This window comes from Brachycentrus maculatus, unplaced genomic scaffold, assembly GCF_059751285.1.
Source record: "Brachycentrus maculatus isolate JH-2025_06_01 unplaced genomic scaffold, ASM5975128v1 h1tg000332l, whole genome shotgun sequence".
Classification (NCBI taxonomy): Eukaryota; Metazoa; Arthropoda; class Insecta; order Trichoptera; family Brachycentridae; genus Brachycentrus; species Brachycentrus maculatus.
The window spans coordinates 215,401-240,074 of record NW_028281081.1 but is presented as its reverse complement, the minus strand read 5'-3'; the positions used below and the strand labels follow the sequence as shown (position 1 = coordinate 240,074).

Sequence of the window (24,674 nt, the reverse complement as noted above, 5' to 3'; positions counted from 1 at the left end):
AGCGACCGGGTTTCGTCGTTACCGACATCATCAGACTGGTGAGAAGCTATAAAAATTGTTATGTTAAATATATATAAAAGAAGGCAGGAGTTGATAACCATGATTTGATAGTATTTTATTGAGAAATTAATTTAATTTGAGTGAATTTAAGTATTGTATGATATTTAAAATATTTTTTATAAAGGTTTTTTTGTATTGAGAGCACGATTTTATACAAAGTTATAATAGTTAATAAAGTTTATAAAGTTATAAAATCGTGCTCTCAATACAAAAAAACTTTATAAAAAATATTTTTAATATCATAATACTTAAATTCACTCAAATTAAATTAATTTCTCAATAAAATTATATCAAATCATAGCCTCTCATTACTCTGATGATGTCGGTAACGACGAAACCCGGTCGCAGGTCAAATAAAAAAATTGGAAAAGCTAAAAATATTGGTTTTAATCTTAATATAAATTAAAAATGCAATTCCATCACGAAGTGTCAGTGGATAATATAAATCTATTAATTAGTTTTTAGTTTTACGTTTGTTTCGGATTGAGGTCCCGTGGTTAGTGTTGCGTTTCTCGTTTCGAACCCACTTTACCACAATTTGATACTTATTTCTTATAATAGCCGCTTAGGTTCACAGAAATAGTATAAAATTGAAATATTTGTTTGAATAATGGAAACATAAATATTTTTTTTTTGAACAACACGACTAGCTTTGAGAACTACAAATGTTCTCGTGAACATGTGAAAATACAAACGTTTACTTAATACAAAATCGATGAGAAGTGAAGATGACTCACAGAAATAGTGTGAAATTGAAATATTTGTGTAAATAATAAAAACACCGATATTTCTCATTTACAAAAATATTAACACGACGAGCTTTGAGAACTACAGATGTTCTCATCAAATTGTAAAAATACAAACGTTTACTAGATACAAAATTAATGAGTAATGAAGATTAGAACAGTTTTTGGGTGTAGTCGTGTTTACATAAATAAACTTTGTTGTAAAATGTTTTTTTGTACGAATGTTTTGTTTATTTATTTTGTGTGTACAGTGTAGCGGTTAGATTAGTTTGGTTAGGTCAAAATAAATATTTGTGTTTTTTTAAGTCAAATACTTATTTTATATTACTATTTTGTCCGCCTCCGTAGTGTAATGGTCAGCACGCTCGGCTATCATTCTGAAGGTCCCAGGGGGGGTCAAATAAATATAAGTGATTTTTTCACTGTAATATTTATTCTATATTACCCTGGACTGGTACTCGAAGCGGATGGTTAATCACCTTTCCTTCATGTGTAAACGATAAAAAAACACTGCGTTTATATGAAGCAGTGCCCTATGCACCATTGGGGTGCGGATATTTCTTATATTACCCTGGACTAGTTTTTGAGGTGCAGATTGATCACCTTTCCTTTGTGTAATGATAAATCAATTTAACATCTCATCAATTGGATGCAGTGTTCTATGCACCATAGTGTGCAGATAGTATTTATAGTATTTATTATTAAATATCTTACTAACAATATTTTTGCCAATAAAAAGTGGTATTTACCAAATATAATCAGGTACAATAAATGAAAGCGGTTTTCTAAGTTATAAAATTGAAAATCAATGTTCAAAATACATAAAAACTCGTGACATAATAGATTAGTAAGTAAAAATTAGTATTGAACAAGTAAAAGTAAAGTTTGCGATACATACAAAGTTATTTTCTGAGTTATTAAAATTGTAATCATTAGCTAAGTGCTTTAAATATTGATTTCATATACTGTCATTGAATTTTATTTCTACTATTGCAGCCATTTCAGATTTGTTTGCATTTTACCTCTTGAATTAAAGCAATGCACTTTTGCAAGCTCAAAACATTTAACACCTGCGCTATTGGCAATTTCCCATTCCCTTTATTCTCCGCTCTCAAACAGCATCTCGGTGTTCACTTCCGTTTGTATGCAGTTTCCGGGGCGCTCTAGGTTAATGCACCCATTGCACATGTGTTGTTTAGAAAACAGTTTATATTAAGAACGAAGAACGCATTCACCGCGAATATCCTGCCATCAAAAGCTCTGTACGGGAGATGTTTGAACTTGTTTCGCTTTCAAATTGGCTCCCAGACTTGCAAATTAATCAAATATTTGTAAAGCGTTTCTAGAGAGTTTAACAATATGAACATTAGAAGTATGTTTTCTAGAGATGGACAGATTGGTAAAGATATTGAAAGGACAGTGAATTATGTACAAAAATCAGTTTTAAATATATTGAAGTAAAATCAATATTGATCAAAATGTATTGTGAGACTGTCTTTGATAATGACGTTGAATCCATCACGTTGGCATCTCAACATAGATGAAGAAAATAAGGGAATTCTGTGTATTATTATGGGGTTTACGACCTGTCAAATGTTGGTTTAAGTGGTTACTTTATACACGTGTAATATCCACCATTCTACCCATGATTGACAACCACACTTAAGTTTAATTTAGCAGAAACCGATATGAAGTGTATATAAATCCCTGTAAATCTTTCATTCGTTGCATTGCGAATGTAGATGTAAATAGAAGCAGTGAAAGACCAATCAAAACTTGACATCATCAAGTATTTCAAATACTTGAAAGCAGTCTTTCTCAGACAGGAGTCGGGATAATCGGCGGGTATGTATGAGGAAAAGCATGGATGTGAAAGAGGCGAAAATTTGCACAGACAGAGTTGTGTGGCGTACTATTCTCTCTACCTACACCTGCTGAGAAGTTAAAGTGTTACATCCATATTCTTCTTTTTCTAAGTTAATTATATATATATATATATTTTTTAATTGGTGTCCTACGTGAAAAAAACTCATATTTGTGTACAAATCTTTGTAAATATTATTAATTTGTTTAATAACTTTCTAACTTTACATTGAACGAAATAAATTTTAGCTCTGTCTAAAATATACACACAACGATATGATTAAATGCTTTTAAGCTCATTTAATAAATCAATTTAAATGTTTGCCTTGATCAAGACTATTATATTATTAGTATGACATTTATATTACGTATATAAACGTGATGTTTCCTGAAATTCCTGAAAATAATATTTTTCAAGAGAATAGCCCCACTGCCAAAGGAGAAACAAAACTTTTCTTTTATGAATTATAATTTCCTGACTCCGAAAGACTTATGACAAATGTTCCTTTCTCCCCAAAGGCTTAAGGCTTTGTTTTATTCAAAAATGTTTTAATATTCCCACCACATCTTAATTGTAGTTCCAGGGTATTTATTTTATTAAGGTCCTTCAACAAACTTTCCTTCGTGCTATTTTTTCAAATACGAATTTAATCAGTTTAGTTGTACCGAGTAAAGAGTGAGGACGTGCTTACAGGATTTTTTTATCATTTCGATGTAGTTTTTAAATTTCTGTATATTTATTTCATTAATTTACATAAATTTTTATTTTGTTTTAATGTTTCAATTTAAATTTAACTTAGTAAAAACCAGTATTTTTCCACAGAGCTCGAGATATAGTTAGTACAGTAGCTTATAAGAAAAAATCCATACTAAATTTTTTTTAAATAGTGGTATTTACAAATAAAAACTAAAATTTAAACTGGATAAATTTTACCAAAATTTATCAAATTAATTTAGATTTTACGTAGTAAAAATCCGCTCTCTTTAAGTAAATTTGTCGTTTTTGAAAGTGGTTTTGCTAACATACTGGAGGTCCCTAGTTTGATTCCCGTGGGGGTCAGAATAAAAACAGTTTTTTTCCCATTGATAATTCATTAATAACCAGCATATGACGGTCATCAGCCCCGTAAATGCCAATACTTCTTCAGCTTTGAAGAGATATCAAAAAAAAAACATCAAGTTCACGTCAAGTTAAGACATCTATAATATTACACTCTCCTTGTCGTCCATTATTCGCTTTGTGTAATACCACTTTTATTAGAGTTTTTTATTACCATACCACAAAGTTATCAATGCTTTTAATTTACAAAAAACTGTTTCTTATTGATATCATCCGAAGGGTGAACTATCCAATGTCTGATGGAATAAATAAAATAAAAATTACATCTCAACAAAGATGAAAAATTTATTTTTTCGGCATTAACTTTGTGGCAAGACATGTTACAATGATTTAAGAAAACACTTGTTTTATACCACTTGAGTTTTATTAAAGACTACATGTTTCAGAAGTTAAACTTCCGTCATTCAGATACTATACAGACCTGAATGATGGAAGTTTAACTTCTGAAACATGTAGTCTTCAATAAAACTCAAGTGGTATAAAACAAGTGTTTTCTTTAATCATTGTAAGATGATAAATAATATTTTAATCCGGGAATTGACTGTGCTTGATAGGCTAGTAAAGTGATCACTTTACACACACGTGCAACATACACCATTCTACCCATGATTAACAACCACACAACGACAACACTCCCCTTTTCATTCATCGTTCACTTAGTGCAATAAAACTTTAAAGTAATATTAATAAAATATATATTCAATATTACCATACCACAAAGCTATCAATACTTTCTATGTACAAAATAATTTAACAACATTTTGAGTGTGTCCAAATACTTCAAATATTTTCACTCACACTTCTACACTAAGTTAAGAAAACCCAGATTTGTTGAAGGTATTTGGAAACACTCAATATGATGTAATATTTATCGGTGAGATGTAAAGAAGCTTTTTACTATGTCTCTAGTGAAGTTCTAGTGATTCAGGAACAAGGTTTCTAAATTGGTGCATATATATAGAAGTTCCAAGAGTTTGAGTAGTGTGGTTGTCAATAATGGGTAGAATTGGTGAATGTAACACGTGTGTAAAGTGATCACTTAAATCAGCCTTGACGGTCGTCAGACCCGTAAATGCCCAGACTTCCATATTCTTCTTCATATTTGATGAGATGTCAAAAAATAATATGAAAATAACTCCTGTAATTGGAGATAATCCAGATTTTGTGAACAAGTATTTGGACACACTCAAAATGTTGTAAATATAATAATTAAGTGTAATAATTATGTAGTCGTGCTTTATTTAATCAAAGCATCGTAATTTTAAGCTTTTTCAAGGGTCGTACACATAATAAACAATATTCGAAGGGGGTTTAAATCCAGTTGTCAAGGAACGGAGTGGCCTCCATTGGCACCTTCAGATTTCCGGAGATATCCCGGACCATAAATCCTTGGAGAGCACGTGATGTGAATTCGGACCATTGGATTTCATTACGATCACCTTTTTGTGAACTTTTATACAGCAAGGCTGCTGGGGGTAGATCCTCGAAGGGGTTGGGGTGAGCTTTGTAGTTATAGGTAGAAGGGTGGTTACTGTTTTATAATTAGCCAGCCTGTAAATCCGCTACGAGCAGTCTGAAGCTGTCAATATTTTCGAGTCGTGAATATACGCATGTTTATATATTTTTTTCACTTTGTGGAAAATCTATCCATTTTTAATTTAAAGTTTTACCTAGTAAAAACCACTTTTTATTCAAATCTATTATGACAGTTATTTCGGTGAATTCCGCATCATTTTCAAACACCGTTTATGAAGCTAATTATTTTTTTTTGAGTTTGGTACATGGGACGTTGAAGGTTAAAGAGCGGGTAGCACTTGTTTTGTATTTTATTTTATTTATCGCATCGAAACACGTGTGACGATAACGTTTTTTTCACATGAAATTTTCATAAAAAAAAAAACTTACCGTCACGCCGCTTCGTGTTCAATGATCGGCGGGTAGTTATGAAGAGATGCATGAATATGGAAAAGGGGAAGATAATTTGAAGAGACAAATTGGTATCGCGTTCTATTCTCTCCGATTACCCCTGCGGTGAAACGGCGTGATGGTATGTTACATGGTATTCGGCAAGTCAATGACGTTAAGTAAATTTTTTAAACTTTTTTTTTACAATAATTTGACTGTTATCTCTTTTTTTTAGCAAATATAATGTTTTGCTTTATTTTCAGTAAGATTAACCTTCTTCCGCTATTTTCATTACCCTCTAAATATTTACATAATAATAATCATTTATCACCTCACAAAGGGTTTCCAATTAATTTCTTAATTATTTTCCCACCTTAATATTCTGTTAGATAAGTAAATTTTCTATATTTTGCTTTAAACCCTTTATTCAGTAACGTTATTAGACTACAAAGTGAGATTATCTTAATGCAACCCGTGTTCATTAATTCTGGACATAGTTCGTCGTCCTTAAAGAGTCCTTTATATACTTATATTGAAACTATTCTCGTAGCCCTTCATCAATTTAATATATCTTAGTCACACAGGAGAAAGTGACCAAGTGCTTTTTTTTACAAAAACGTGATTATTGACTATTTGATATCTTACTAGCTTAATATTGCCCTGAAAAATCCCAATGTGATTTTAAACTTGAAAGTGTAATATATTGATTTGTTAAAAGCGAGTAACTGCATTGATGCTTATTTTCTTGCCAAGCAAAAGTGACGTAAAAGACCCTCCTGAACATTTTATGTTTTGTTAGTTGGTCGCTTTCTCCTGTACGACTACTATAAATTTCGCATTTTCTAATAATAACTTAATTCTGTGGATTTGATCATCTTTAGCCCTTCATCCGCACTCGATGGTGCATAAGGTACTGCATCATTTAAACGCAGTTTTATCTTGATCGTAAACACACGAAGGAAAGGTGATCAGTCCTCAATATATTGGAGCATACCCATAGGATTTTTTAACCCCAAGAAATTCAGCTGTTTATTGACTGAATTTCTTTATGGTGTGTACAGATTAATTTTTAACGAATAAAAAACTAGATTTGAAGTGAACTTATATTATGTAATTGGTATTTTTGATTTTCACCTTGATTTTTTCCATTGATAAACGTAATTGAATCGAAATAAGTTGTCATTTGCCATTTTTTTTAACCTTCGCTTGGAGTTTCAAGCACATTGTTCTCTTACGACGATAGTTAACTGTTTAAAGAATTATGTTATGTGTATGTATGTGTGTGTGTAAATATATGTTTGTATATATATATATATATATATATATATATATATATATATATATATATATATATATATATATATATATATATATATTTATATATATATATATATATTTAATATATTTATATATATATATATATATATATATATATATATATATATATATATATATATATATATATATATATATATATATATATATATATATATATACATACATATATATATATATATATATATATATATATATATATATATATATAAATATATATATATATAAATAACGATTAAAGAAAACACTTGTTTTTTACCACTTGAGTTTTATTATGGACTACATGTTTCAGAAGTTAAACATCCATCATTCAGGTCTGTATAATAACTTAGTAGTATAACTTATAATAATAGTTATTACACAGACCTGAATGATGGAAGTTTAACTTCTGAAACATGTAGTCTATAATAAAGCTCAAGTGGTAAAAAACAAGTGTTTTCTTTTATCGTTGTAACATGTCTTACCACAAAGTTAATGCCGAAACAATAAATAAAATATATATAAATATATCTACATGGCTTTCTATTAATTGAAACACGTGTCATAAAATACATTTTTTTATGAATAGTGTAGTTATATATAAAATTTAAAAAATCATATAAAATTTTCGTCAAAAATAGTTAGATTTTACTGCAAAGCTTTTTTTTATTTTAATTAAGTTTTTACTGTTTTTTGTTTTATTTTAATTGAAATAACGTGATAATAGAATTTAATCCAATTTTCGATATAATTTCAGAAGACGTTTTGAATAATTAATTTAAATTGAATTGAAAGTCCGTGCCGCCATTTACATTTTTATTATATTTAATACTTTGCAATATTCATTATTCAGCTTCAAAGTTGTTTCTGTAAGTGATTATCCTATTGATTAAAACGAGACCTGGTATTTTGGTTAGATGTTCGTGAAATATTCGTGACACACTGTCGTTCCGGATTTGCATCGCGTGTTACTGGCCGTTTGATATGTTATGATTATCCTTCATAACATTTGTATTCATAGAACTTAAATATTACCCCTAATATACTTTAATAGAGATTCTTTTGCTATTCTGACAAAAAGTAATCGTTTACCTATATTTAGTTTTTAATTTATTGAAATAACCTTATCCTGTCGTTACCTAATAGATGAGTTTTTTTTAAAGGCTGGTTGTAACATTTAAGTAGGTAGGAACTTATACAGGTATAAATAAATAAATAAAAATATTGTATTTTACAGAAACGTAACTTTCATATGAGCAAAAATGACGTTTTGAAATTGAAAGTTGTCCTACCGCATTCTCAGATCTGATACACAAGCATCTAGGCTTCCTGACAGACCTTGTCTTGAAACCGATTTTTTTTGTTTGTTTTATAAATTAAGAACTTTTTTGTATTTGTTTTGTGACGTTGCGATATAAAATTAGAATTGAAAAATATATATATATATATTTACCCACCAACACTCCGCTTCCTCATAAGGGTTGGCATAGGGAAAACAACGGCACTCCTCTCTATTTTTGCACACATTCTTCGCCTCTTCGACATTCATGCATCTCCTCATATATACCCCGCAATTATTTCGACTCCTGACAAGGCCGCTTTCAAGTTTTTGACAAACCTGATTGTGCCAAGTTTTTCTCGGTCTTCCTCTGCAACTACATTTACCTCATAAATTTGTTGACCCATTCACTCATACGTTCCACATATCTAAACCATCTTAACACACCTTTATTAATTTTATCGATAATGCTCTTAGCCTTGCATTATTTCCTTATTTCACCATTCGAACATCTATCAAACATCGTTTTGCCTGCATTCCGTCTGCTTTCATCCTTCTTTTGCCAACTCCGTACCTCGGTTCCATACATAAGGGTTAGAATGTAACTATTTAAATAAACAACTAACCACCACCCCGCTTAGCGCAGGGGTAGGCAGAGTGAATATAACGCCACACCACTCTGTACTTGCAAAAAATATTCGCTTCTTATACATTTGTGCATTTCCTCATACACACCCACCGATTATTCTTTTATTCTTATTTTATCGATTTGGCAACACATTCACAAAAAAATCCTCTGTTTTAGCAGTTTTTGTACGATATTCACTTTTATTGTAAATCTTATTTAAATTATCATAAATTATTTGAAACTTCCAATCTCCACGATTCTGTTGTCATAACGAAAAATCGATAAATAGAAACACGTAAAAATATTTTAGTGCGATAAATTTGAAACCAAGTCATAAAAGTTCATAAAATACAAACACAATTTTCTTTCTTCTTTCGGAGGTTTGACTATTGAAATTCAGTTCAATACACTCCGTGAAATAGGCTTCGGCTGAAAAGACATGAAACTACCCTTAAGGTTCCGTTCTCCGCTGATTACAGCCTTATTCCACCCCCCAGGTGTCTTGGGGATGTTTCCCACATCCGGGAAACTCCAATGTAAAAGAAAATTTTATATACTTTTCTACTGTGCTTTTATCGTAAGCGATTTTGTAAAACGTGGATACTTTCGAGAATTTTTTTAAAACACTTTTATTCAAAGCTCTCTTTGTTGTTAGAGTCGAGAAACGTTTTTATACATGCATGAAATTTTATTTTTATTCGATAAGTTAAGATTATTGGAAACTTATTTTATGAACAAATAATCCTAATTACTGTCTTGAAGTGTTTTTACTTCATCACAAAAAAATATCTTATTTTTTTCTTGAATGTTATTTGCAGATACTTTGCGGCATATTTTATAAAATTATACAACTTTGTTTTTATCAAATATCTTACTACTCACCCTTTTCGGTACCCAATGTTGCATAGGGCACTTAACCAAATTTATGCAATGCGAATTTGATCGTTTATTATATAAACGCAGAGTGAACAATCCTGTGTTTCAGATAACATGTAATATTATATATAAATATTAGAGTGAAAAAAAATGTATTAAAACGTTTTGACACCTTAACATAGATGAAGAAGAATATGTGTTTTAAAGGGTTTATGATGACCTTTCATAGGCTGGTTGAGTAATCACTTCATACACTGTAACATTCACCATTCTGCCCTTGATTTACAACCATGGCACTCAAAGTCATACGCATATCATGTTCATCTTACGTCGCTTAATGTGTGAATTCTTGGCAGCATCTATAATTGTTTGAAGTAACCCTTTAATGTAGCAGAGACCCTTTTTATTTTTTTTTAACATTTTTAACTCCTTTCTTTTGAAAACAATATTTATTTCGAAGTAAAACTAATTTTTTCAATTGTTGGTTAATATATCCGAAATAAAACAAGGTTTGTTAGATTATACATTTATTACAATGATAAAAGAAAACACTTGTTTTTTACCACTTGAGTTTTATTATAGACTACATGTTTCAGAAGTTAAACTTCCATCATTCAGGTCTGTATAATGATGGAAGTTTAACTTCTGAAACATGTAGTCTATAATAAAACTCAAGTGGTAAAAAACAAGTGTATTCTTTAATCATTGTAACATGTCTTACCACAAAGTTAATGCCGAAATTATGAATAAAATATAAATTTATTTATGTATATTTTAATACGTGACGCGTTTCGTCTTCTAATGACATTATCAAACACTCTTTTTCAATACAAAGACGGTGTTTTGAGCAAAAATTCAATTACTTCAAATTAGGTTTAACGCAAATGAAGTCGTGGTTGATCATATATTGGGCTTGAATTAGGTTAATTTATTTTATAAACGTATTCCACTTACACAGTATTGTTCTCATTCTCTCGACGAACTCAAATAAAAATTAGAAATATCAGAAAATACGAGAATTTCGTCGTTAACAGTCGAAGACATTCGTCAACATTTGGCGCTTTCGGTCGCAATTATGATCGATATTGATTGATTGTTCTGCCCCTTACGCTGAAGTTGTTTGAACGAATTGAACCCGATATCTGCAAACTTTCCGTACCTCCTACCCTTTCCGTCACTTTGTTTAATTCCACTCACCACTCTTTGCCTTGTTTTTCTTTCCACGGCGAATTATTTAGCGTTCATCATTCATGGATTCAGAATTTCGAAAAACAAATTGAATAACTTTTTTGACATCATTATATAAATGAAGAAGAATATGGTAGTCTGGATTTTTATAGGGTTTATGACTGTATTTATTGATTTTGCGTTAACTTTGTAGAACTTTAATTAATTTTTAATTTTTAATCAAACAAAGTTTTTTTAAGTCTACTAAGTTGTATTTTATTGAAAACATATAAAAATTAATATTGTGACAATCGTTTCGCCTAGTTATGGCACTTTTAAACGAATTCGTTTGAAAATGCTGTAACTAGGCGAAAAAATTGTCACAAAGTTAATTTTTATATGTTTTCAATCAAATACAACTTAGTAATATTGTGACAATCGTTTCGCCTAGTTATGGCACTTTTAAACGAATTCGTTTGAAAATGCTGTAACTAGGCGAAAAAATTGTCACAAAGTTAATTTTTATATGTTTTCAATCAAATACAACTTAGTAGCCTAAAAATCTGTGTTTGGTTTAAAAACTAATTCATAAATTTATGACCTGTCATATGATGGCAAAATCATCAATCTACATACGTGCAACATTCACTTTTCTACCTATGATTGTCAATCACACATTATATATATCGTAGTCATACAGAAGAAAGTGACCAAGTGCATTTTTTACAAAAACGTAATTATTGACCGTTTGATGTCTTACTAGCTAGATATTATATATATATATATATATATATATATATATATATATATATATATATATATATATGTATATATATATATATATATATATATATATATATATCTATATATATATATATATATATATATATATATATATATATATATATATATATATATATATATATATATATATATATTTATTTATATATATATATAAATGTATATTTATTTATATATATATAAATATATATTTATTTATATATATATATATATATATATATATATATATATATATATATATATATATATATACATATATATATATATATATATATATATATTATATATATATATATATATATATATATATATAAACATATATATATATATATATATATATATATATATATATATATATATATAGGGTGCATAGGGCACTGCATCATATAAACCCAATAATCGTTAACACATGAAGGAAAGGTGATCATCCCTCTGCTTCAGGTAACCATTCCAGGGTTATATTGAATAAATATTAGAGTGAAAAAAACACTTTTTGAAACCACCACGGAAACAGACAGTATAGTATAGAGTATATACATAAATATAAATATGTATGTATAGTTTAAAAAAATACAGTTTTCTTCTAGTAACGAATTTGACCTGATTCCTGAAGGATTTATAGATTTTCGCTCGTTAAACTCACGTATGTATTTGCGTTCTGTGTTCCAGAACTCTTACCATTCTAGTATAACCACTGGAATCAATATTCCCTTACATTCGTAATGCTGTACTTACTCCTTTATTCCTTACCAGTAAATCTGATTAGTTCGCTCTGATTTCGAGTTAGAAATAAACTAAATGAACCAATGCCTGCTCCCTTGTTTTCTTACATCCTGTATCCTGGTAACTATACACGGACCTTCTGCATAGGAGGAAGAGGAATACAGATTAGGACGTCTTTTCTAGGTCAGGGCAGGATTAAGGTACTCACAGCGGAATGGGAATTAAGTCCTAAGGGTTTTTTCTATTTTTATTTTACTCAATACACTGAAACTTTTAACGCAACTCCTTTGTTAAGGTTTTTGTTAGGAGATAAATCTGTGGTCATTTCTGGCTCACACGGACTTACATCTCTGTTAATTTAGCTTGTAAGTGTTGAAAACATAATGTAAAAAGGCAATTGAATAGAACTTTAGTTACAACATTTTGAGTGTGTCCAAATACTTAATAAAAAGCTGGATTATCTCCAATTGCAGGTGTTATTTATTTATTTTTATTGATGAGATGTCAGAAAATAAAAGAACTTACTTTTTGACATATCAACATAGACGAAGAAGCTCATAGAAGTCTGGGTATTTACAGGGCTTTTGACTTGTCATAGGCTGGTTAAGATATCTCTTAACACGCTTATATAATTTAACATTCTACCAATGATCGACAATAAAACTTCTATTTTTTTGGAACTCCTACATATATCATTTATCTCATTACACTGTACATGTGTGTTCACTACCACTATATATGGTTGTATTGGAAAAGTTTTTTTTTAGCAGTGACATTTTTATTTTGATGTATGCAAGATCCGTACCGCAGATGTTTTTACATACTGGAAATTGCCAGAAAGCATGATTTTTAATATAGGCAGCTTATAATTTGACCAGTTATTTTTATCACGTTTTGTGTGTCTAAATATTTGTTCACAAAACTGGATTTTTTCCGGGTCATATTAGGCCTGTAAATACCCATACTTACATATTCTTCATTTAAATTGAGATGTCAAAAAATAAAATAAAAACTTCTAATTGGAAAAAAAACAGATTTGTGAACAAATATTTGGACATACTCAAAATGTTGGAAAAAATTGCTTTAGTTTTAATTAGTGTCACATGTTTCTTAAGGCTCCTTTCTTTTGAGTGCATCTTTATCTTTTTCATTGAAGGTGATAAATAAGTATAAATATATGTTTGTAAGTTTCCTAAAAAAAACGTTTCCCAAAAAAAATCACATTAGATTTCCTAAGGTTGAAAAAAATGAGATTGCTGTCTTACTACTCAAATAATGTTTCAAATTATTTTCCTGCACTCGTTTTCGCATCGTATCATTTCATGTACAACCATCCCTTAAGAATTGTGTTACCTACTTCTGTGTGATATGTTCTTTTGACCCCGTTTACTGAAAGAGAAAACGTTTGCAAGTATTTCAGGAAACCTAACGGTGTTTCAGAATAGAATAAATGTATTCAGGCAGGATGGCCGTAAGAAGTATTTCTACAATGCGCCAAAATTAGGTACCCGAAGGCATTTCTATTCCTCGACTACACATGGATACTTGTACGTACGTTACTCACTGCAGACCTTTACGTGCCTCTGAAAATTGCATTTTCACCTCGACATTATTTGACAAAAGCCTTTGACAATCTCTCCACACGAATGCTCGGTTATTCTTTGAATTTTGAAAATGTACCTCTCTGTAATCGCCTCGGAATAAATTTATGGTTCTCTAAATTCTGCCATAAGTGAAATTAAACATGACCTTTTGTTTGAAATGCTTATGCTTTTTTTTAAATAGGTATGAATTACTCACTAAATAGTGTGAGTCGATTGATTGATTGATTAGGCATAGACTTCGTGGAGTAACATTTCGAATCTGGACTGTTTACATTAATAAACCCATAAAAGTTGTTTATTTAAAGTTATTCGCAGAATCTTTGTAGCACATCTTCAAAACTTTATAAAATAAAACATAAATTTTGTCTCTTGAATGTTTTTCGCAGATACTTTGTGGCATATTTTATAAACTTTATAAAGTAAAACAACTTTGTTTTAACCACTTTTTATTGGTACACTTTTTCGAACCGGTTTTTACAAAAACCTTGTCATCATCAGGGGTTATGTACTAATTCTAAAATATTGAAAAACTCATAGTTAGGTAATAAACAATTACCCTTCCCTTACGATACCAAAAACTTCCACAGACTCTCTACACCATATGAAAATGTGATTTAAATAACAAAATTGTGATTTGTTTTTGTCTTTAACCATTTTTTTACTGGTACTTTTCTTCCACCGGTTTCGGCAAGAGCCTTAACATAATCAGAGTTACATGTTTAACAGTGCATGTTTAACCATGATGACGACAAGGTTCTTGTCGAAACTGGTTGGAAAAAGTACCAATAAATAAGGAGTAGTTGGTTCTTAGAAAACATTCAAGTCAATTTTAACTGCTTCTACTTACATCACGCCATTTTACTGCAGGGGTAAGCAGAGAAAATGTGTTTGTGTGGAGACATATTTATTCCCAAAATCATAAAAAATGAGAAAGTAATTTTCTTCTAAATAAATAAAGCTTTAAAAAAAAAAAAAAAACATTAAACGTAGATAGTAAATAGGCATATAAAAAAACCTTAGGTTAGAAGCATGTTTTAAGGAAAACAACGGGAAAATATACCTTATCACTAACACAAATATCTTTCCATGAAGTATTTTTTTAAGTTAACTTATTTTTTATTTATTTATTCAAACATGTAACAAACACAAGTCACATTCATAAAATTCCCGATGAATAATTTCCATGACTCATTGACTATATTTTTCAGTTGAAACTGAAAAACAAATAAAATAAAAAAATACGGGCAAAATGTTAAATAAAAAGCAATTAAAGGTACAGTAAAAAGGAATACAAAAAATTCATAAAAATAACATATTCATCAAAGGAAACAAATGAGAAAATGTAACTAATCACTAACAAAAATATCTTTCGATAAAGTATTTTTTCGGTTTATTCATTTTAGATCCCTAACTGGGTTATTGATTATGTATTTCTGTACATGAACTCTACTGACGAGTATTTCTGAATAATTAATAAATTGTCATTGAAAAACCAGGAAATGTTTCATTCAAATACGTTTATTTAAATAAGAAGTAGAGAAATTTCCTTTCCATATCACCCCCACGGCTACGAAAATAAATTTATAATGAGATCTGTTTCAGAAATCCTATGTAGGCCTATTGCATTTTTTCTTGAATATTTAAAGGCAATAAATCTTGTCTTTCCAATGCACACCCCTAGGGGTTATCATTCATCCCCAATATATGAATAATATAGCCTTCACGTGGGGCCTACAGGATTGGGAATATTTCTTACGAATTCAAGTATGACAATACTGAGCAAGGGATGTAAATAACATACAAAGAGACACAAGTAGCAATCTTCAGGATGAAATAAACTGTTTATTTTCTATACTTATGTAGTAACGTACTCCAATAAAACCAGTATTTTATTAGTATTAGTTTTTAAATACATTCAATAAATTATTACGTATTTTTTTGGCATATCAACATACATAGATAAAGAAGAATATGGAAGTCTGAGCAATTGCGGGGCTTACGACCATCATTGGCTGGTTTAAGTGATCACTTTACACACCTATGACGGTCGTAAGCCCCGTTAATGCCTAGACTTTCATATTTTTCTTCCTTTATATTGAGTTGTCAAAAATAATTTAAAACTCGTTTCATATAAAAGTGTATATTACTCACTCCTTTCAAGAACGTCATAAATCAAAAAACTTAATTTTTCAGGAGAACGTTTATAAAGTTTAAAAATATAATACAATGTATTAAAAATAAATGTCAAGCCACTTACTAAATTTTTTACTGTGCAACAGATTTTTTAGGTAAAACCTGAAGGTTTTAATCCATTTGAAAAATATTAAGTATATTAAAAAAAAATTAAACAATACTTTTTTTTCAAAATGCAAAAACAACACTTTCTGCCCTGTAGCGGGTAAATATTAAGTTAAAAATATCCCACTTTTGCTGGGATATAGTACATTTTCTGGGCATTCCAAAAATATACTCAACTGAAAATTGACGATTTTTTATTTATGACGTTCTTGAAAGGAGTGAGCGATATATCATACGAACGAAATATGGTGATTTTTTTTCGAATCGCAAATGTAGGACCGCGAACGTTTTGATATTTTGTTCTTTCAAAGTGAGGAATAATGAGGAATCATAACGGAAGCGGGCAAAAATAAGATGGAAAAATCTCTGCCTACTTAAATAAATGGAGATTGATTGCGGACTGTTTTAAAAATGGCTTAAAAATTAATATTACAAATCTGAAAATACAAACATAAACGTTCGCTCAGCACACTTTTCAAACTGTTTTTCATGTTATTTCAGCTATGTTTTGGAAGAAAAGATTGTTTTTCTTAAAAAAAAATAGTCTGTATTTTGTTTCAGAACTATTTTAATTACTTTTTTTTAAACCCTTCTTTTCCAAGGTTGTTTTGATGTTTACCTTTTTCCAGTTGTATAATTTCATGCTATTTTGAATGGAAAAAGTTTTTTTTTTAAAGCTAGTCTTTCTTTGTTTTTAATCAAGAATTGTGTTTAACACTTCTTTCTTTTAACCCTTCTGCTCCGAGGTATTTCTTTTACATTGTCTTTTTTTCAGTTTTTAAAATTACTAAATTAAGAATTATCTTTTTTGTGCGATTTAAATGTTTCTTCTATTTTGTTTCAGATATCTGACTGACAAGATATTGGTAAGTTACAATTATTTTTTTTGAAAATACTTATATAATACATACTTAACTACTATATACATATCGCTCACTCCTTTCGAGAACGTCATAAATCAAAAATCGTCAATTTTCAGTTGTGCATGTTTTCGGAATGCCCAGAAAATGTACTATATCTTAGCAAAAGAGGCATATTTTTAACTTAATATTTACCCGCTACAGGGCAGAAAGTTTGTTTTTGCATTTTGAAGAAAATGCTTTGTTTAATTATTTTTTTTTAAGTATAATAAATATTTTTCAAATGGAGAAAAAACCTTCAGGTTTTACCTAAAAAGATCTGTTGCGCAGTTAAAAGTTCAATAAGTGGCTTGATATTTATTTTTAACACATTGTATTATATTTATAAACTTTAAAAACGTTCTCTTGAAAAATCAAGTTTTTTGATTTATGACGTTCTTGAATGGAGTGAGCGATAAATGTACTTACAAGACTCAAATACTGATTGGTTTAACATTAAAGATTTCACTTTGTCAAAAAAATTATATATATATATATATATATATATATATATATATATATATATATATATATATATATATATATATATATATATATATATATATATATATATATATATATATATATATATATATATATATATATATATATATATATATATATATATATATATATATATATATATATATATATATATATATATATATATATATATATATATATATATATATATATATATATATATATATATATATATATATATATATATATATATATATATATATATATCACCAATACAACTAATAACTACTTTATAAGACTAATTTTGCGATTATTAATTATTATTAATCGTTGTTTCGAGAACTGCAAATGTTGCACATTAACAGATGAAAAATCAAACTTCTCTGTCAGTGATTGGTTATAAATATTACTTACATGAACAACATTATGTATTTGATTAATTGACTCAACAATCACTTTGTAGTAATTAATATTTGTCTATTTTTAATTTAATTTATTTATTTTATTCCTAATCCTTTAAAATTGATTCTATTTATCCTATTAAAATGGTATTTATCAACTAAAAAATTAATAAAATAATCTGTATTTGTATTGTATTATTTCTGCGAGATCTTCCTTAATAATACTTTATCAGCTTTCCGGGAATCAGAAATAAGAATGTCGGCCTGCCTTTATTTGTTTTATTTTTAAGTGTTTCATCACCTTGCTAGATGTTTTTAATATCGTTACTTGTACTATGGATTAAGAATCACTAGTAATAATAATAAATAATAAAACCCTTATCCGCACCCCAATGGTGCATAGGACACTGCGTCATATAAACGCAGTGTTATCTTGATCGTTTACACATGAAGGAAAGGTGATCAGCCCTCCGCTTCAGGTACCAGTCCAGGGTAATGTTGAATAAATATTAAAGTGAAAAAATCACTTATATTTATTTGACCCCCCTTGGGAATCGAACCCGGGACCTCCAGAACGGTAGCCGAACGTGCTGACCATTACACTACGGAGGCGGACGAATCAATAAGTAGATTAAATACATCGACACAAACTGCGCTTTTTATAGAATATGAAATCATAACGCATTTGAAAATAATTTGTTAAATTTAATTTGTGAGCTTTTCCGTGAAACGAATTCTCATTAAAAATAAACGAGCGTAGTGGACGTTTCGTTACTTGACAAGCTTTAGTTCCAAACTGTTTTGAACGAGCTTCGAAAGCTTTAATAAAATAATTCGACCACATAAAAGTACTACAGTAGTTAATCCTTTATTCTCGGGAACAAATTGTAAAACTTTACGAATATTAAAAGCTCCGGTTTAATTCTGATTTGTGACTTTCGAAAGTTTGTACAAGTTCATAAGTCTCAGTGTTGCCAGTTTTGCCAAAGTTAACCAAACCACACCGAACACGAGTTGCATGCTATGATTTACGTTGCACTAAACTAAACTACTTTCCTTGATATTGCGAAACTATATATTTTTCTCTTGGGATCATAAAAAGTTTCCTCGAAACATTATGGACGTGATTGAAATTTTTACGTCAAAAAGGTTATCTGATTTTATCTTAGTCTTTCATTCACATTGCAATTTTTCTTTTCTTCTTGCCCTTACTCTCACCCAATGGTGCATAGGGCACTGCTTATTATACAAACAGTATTATATTGATCCTTACTTACACAAAGGAAAGGTGATTCGCTCTACAGTTCATGCAAATATTGATTAATTTCATGAATTGATTTGGCAGTAACCGACATCATCAGACTGGTCAATCTGATGATGTCGGTAACGACGAAACCCGGTCGCTGGTCAAATAAAAATAAAGTGGAAAAGCTAAAAATATTGGTTTTAAACTAATAATATAACTTTTATTTATATAACCCCTTCTCTCTGGGAATCGAACCCGGGACGTTCAGTACGGTATCCGACCGTACTGACTACCATACAACGGAGGTGAACTGCATTATATATACTGGATGTATTGTTTGTTAAGTTTCTATATTACAGAGTTCTAAACAATTCTCCAAAGAATAACCCAAATATCTGAATTTCCCATTGTCACATAATTTTTACGAAATGTAAAATATTATTTCCCTCCGAAACCCCTAATTGTAGGATTGTCGACATTGTTCTGTTGCATTTTTAGGGTTTCATTACTTGAAATCCACCCTTGTGTCGTGCCTGAAGGCTGTTAACCGTTAACTTCCCTTCAGCGAGGCTTCAGGGGCTGTAAACTGAGGGCGGACCGCCCCGCATTAGTACCATCCTATCATTACACCTGCACTGTGTAGGGGTTAGTTGCTACGAGTCACGGAGGCTCGTGAAAACACCATCAAATAACGTAATACGTTCAAACGCCGTCTTATTACGATTATATCAACTTCGATAATTAAACTTCATTGTGAGCTTTTGTAATGTAACAAACACATTCAAGCTTAGTGGTATTATATATATATATATATATATATATATATATATATATATATATATATATATATATATATATATATATATATATATATATATTTATATTTATTTATTATATTTATATATATATATATATATGTGTATATATATATATGTATATATATATATATATATATATATATATATATATATATATATATATATATATATATATATATATATATATATATATATATATATATATATATATATATATATATATATACATATAAATGTATAAATATATATATATATTTATATATATGCCTTTGTGGTACGACGTGCAATGCATCAAAACACGTGTCACAATAGATTTAGAAATACCTAGTAAAATTTTATTAGATATTTTTAAAAAAAAGCTGTAATGATTTAAATCGATGTGTGTAGGTACTTTCACAAAACACAGTGAATATGTTGGGTACTAAATATTCAAATACTTCATATAATTTTTGACATCCCATCAAAGATGAAGAAGAACATGGCAGTCTAGGCATTTACGGGGCTGACAACCCTTCTTCATCTTTGATGAGATTTCAAAAAATTATATGAAAAATAACTCCTATAATTGGAGATAATCCAGATTTTGTGAACAAGTATTTGGACACACTCAAAATGTTGTACATTCAAATACTTTATATAGCTCCGTTTCATTGCAGGATGGGCATTAAGGATAGAACGCCACGCCTTTTTATATTCAAATATTCCTTGCTTCTTCCATATTCCAGCATATATTTGTACATACCCACAGTTTATGTAATTAACAATTTCCAAGTTAATTTTCATATTATTAGTCTTTCATGTTCTTCATATTACATTAATCTAAATGCGACGTTGTTTTCAAGTAAGACGTAGTCTCTATTTACTTCGTTGTACATTCTATGGACCTTTTCAACGTTCTCGTATTTGCTCGTACAAACGGGTGTATTCTAGTTTTATCCTTAAAAGCTAAGTTTAATTACTAACGTTATATAAAACTTTCGTTTCGAACATAATACTGAAAATACGGAAAATTATAGTTTTCGACATTTGGGAAGGATATACACTTACATTCAATACTTACAAATTGTTTTTATTTATTACATTACTTTTACTATTCCGCCTCCGTGGTGTAATAGTCAGCGTGCTACCGTGCTGGAGGTCTCGGGTTCGATTCCCAGGGGGGGAGGTGAAAATAAATATTACTGATTTAACACTGTAATATTTATTTAATATTACTCTGGACTGGTTCCTGAAGCGCAAGAGAGACCCTACCTTCATGTAAGTAATGATCAAAATAACAATGCGTCAATTTGATGCAGTGCCCTATGCACCATTAGGTGCGGATAAGGGTTATAAATAAAAATATATAAAAAATTATTATTACATTCTAATTACTAAATCAATCAATAAATAAATAATTTTATTATTGTATTTGATTCGACAGTCAGTTTCTGGTAAAATGTATCCATTTTTAACTTAAACTTAACCCTTCACTACATTACTTTTTTTTGCATGACTGCATTGACAGTTCGTCTTCGAGAGACGAGTGAAGTTATTATTTTGGCGTTCATAGCGCGTCTTTTGGCTTAATTATGAACTATATACTTGAGTTATAAATGTATCCAATCAGTAACAACAAAGAATGGTTGCTTATATTTTTAAAGAACGTTTTAACACTAACTTTTGGGTATGTAACAAATTTGATACACTGTGCAGTGAAGGGTTAAAGCATTTTTAACTTAAGTGTTTTTTAGTAAATACCACTCTTTCTTTACTTATATTGAAATAGGGGTATTTACTAAGTAAAACTTAATTTAAATATAACTACTAATTCTCTACCCCTATATTATGATTATTAATAAGGCTGTATCCCGACTCAGAGGTAGGACCTCTCCTAGTTGTAACTCGGAAAGTTTCGTAATTAATCTGTGACGTGTTCTAAGAATTAACATATTATTCATTATCAGGTTCTCAACTGTTCCTATGTGGATATTAGTCAAAGTTTGCAATTCGATATGTCTTATAACTTGAATTAGTCGCGTATGTTAATCGCATATAACTTATAACTATGTCTTGCGTAATTACAAAATTATGTCTTAAAATAAAAACGGTTGTTTGAAGACACTTTAATCTAAAAAGTTTGTGGTTAGTGTCGCGGAGCCTTCATTTAATTAACGATCGACTTAATAGTACATCAATTTGATGCAGTGCCTTATGCACCATAAGATGCAGATGAGGGTGAGAAGACCCATATATGTACCTGAACCTCTTATATCATAATTTTAGTCCTTAGTAAATGTATTTCTATTTCGTATTATAATGTTTGTTGAAAATTCTGTTTGTCCATATATTTGGTAAATTTCAATATTTTTTTAGCCTTGTATATTGTAAATCATGTTATAAATCCCTTTGTTATTAGATTGTCGGGTTGTGGTCCCGTGGTTAGTGTTGCGGACTTCTAAGTCAGAGTTTCTCGGTTCAAACCCACTCTACCAAAATTTGATACCTATTTCTAATAATGAGTCGCTTAGGCTCACAGAAATATTATGAAATTGAAATATTTTTGTAAATAATAAAAACACAAATGATTTTTTTTTAAAAGAAAAATATATATTTTGAACATATTAAGGTATACAAAGCATATATGGCAAGTCTACAAGAATAAATAACACCAGGATAAGTGATATATGGAGATCGAATATATCGTTAGGTGGGGAAGGCAACGAAGAGGACAACGGTCAATCCCAAGGTAGACAACTCCCTGGCAGACTACCAGATAGATGGATTGACAGCTGGACATCGTAGGAGGCCAATCTTTCTTAAGAACAGACGACATGTCTTATACCAAGAAGAAGAAAAATTCGATTGCCTATCAAACCAAGAAGAAAAAGACAAAAAATATATATTTTTATAAGAAAACTAGAGAAAACCCTTTGATTTTATCTAACCAGTAACCGTTTCTATTATTTTTTCAAAAAAAAAATAATACATTTAAGTGTGCTATCGAGTTATCTCGGCACTGTTTGGTCCGAGCCTCTATGTACGTATGAGGAACCGGGTATGTATGAGGAGATGCATGAATGTGGAAAAGGCGATGATATTTTGCAAAGATAGAGCATGCGGCGTCATATTCTCTCTGCCTACCCCTTCTTGAAAGCGGCGTGATAAATTCTTTTTGAGCATTTACTATTAACACTGTCATATAATATTTAACATAAAAAAAATCCCATGCATATCCTCCATCACACAAATTAAAAAAATAATGAACTCGTCCCACTCGCACTTAAGGCGCAATGCGGGTTTACTGAAACAGAACATAAAGCGTTACTTATCAAAATAATGCCTTAAAAATCACCAATAAGTAAAAATGCTCTCTTCATTACAAAAGACATTCAGTACAGTAATTTCATCGACATCGCTTTTTTTACTCGCAACACTAGGTTGGCTTAATTTCGAGCTGCTGTAAATTTTTAGAATTGTTTTCTTTGACGAAAACCAAATTTTGAAATGATATTTTGTGAATAAAATCGGTTTAATTTCAAGAAAAAAAGCTTTGAATTCAATCCTTTTTATGGCGATTCTTTTGTATGATTTATTCGTTACCCTTTTTAGAAAACTCCATTCGTATTCAACCCTTAAAACGAACATTTATTATTTTAAACATTACATCCCCTTCACGTTTTTCTACTCGAGACCGTACGACGGATAATGCACCACATTAAAAGTGACAACTCATTATTGATCTTGATTAAAAATTGACAAAGTTTTTTTCATTTATTGATTCAGCAGTCACTTAGTGGTAATATGTATCCATTTTTTTATTTAAGTTTTACTTGGTAAATACAAATATTTTGTATAAACTTGGTTATAACTTAGTCGATACTATAAATAGTGGTATTTAAGAAGTAAAACTATAATTTAAAATCTTTTTTCTCAAAAAAAACTGTAATTTTTCGATTATAATAAAGTAAAACCAACTTTATTCAAAAATTAATTTTAAATTATTTTAAAATTATTTTAAAGCAAATCATGTCAGTTTGTCAAAACTAATATCATAATACATAAAAAAAGGGAATGAAAAATAATACCATTAAAAAAGAGAAACCCAATCTGATGATGTCGGTTACGACGAAACTCGGTCGCTGGTCAAATAAAACTCATGTGGAAAAAACTACATACCTGTTATTTTATTCTATAAAATGCAGTTTCACCAAGAAATATCAGTACAAAACTTAAATCTTATAAAAAAAGAGAATGTAAAAATATACATATGTATGCACATTGGTATGTATTTTATTCAGAATGGTTTTAGTGTATCCAAATTTCTATTATATACGTATGCATTGATCTCCTCATACATACCCGCCGAATATTCCGACTTCTTACCGAACCATTTTGTTGTCAAGTATTTGAAATATAATAATTTATCAAGCCAAGCTTTCCTCATTCTTCCTCTGATTCTTT

General features: G+C 29.6%; 1 protein-coding gene across 1 annotated transcript in view; it reads left to right on the top strand.

Moving 5' to 3' along the window:
* The window catches only part of LOC148304113 (leucine-rich repeats and immunoglobulin-like domains protein 1), a gene marked incomplete at its 3' end in the record, with an annotated part of 617,685 nt that overhangs the window by 377,616 nt on the left and 215,395 nt on the right, over positions 1–24,674 (top strand). The window contains exon 3 of the mRNA XM_088268824.1: positions 17,229–17,250. The remainder of the gene's footprint in view (positions 1–17,228; positions 17,251–24,674) is intronic.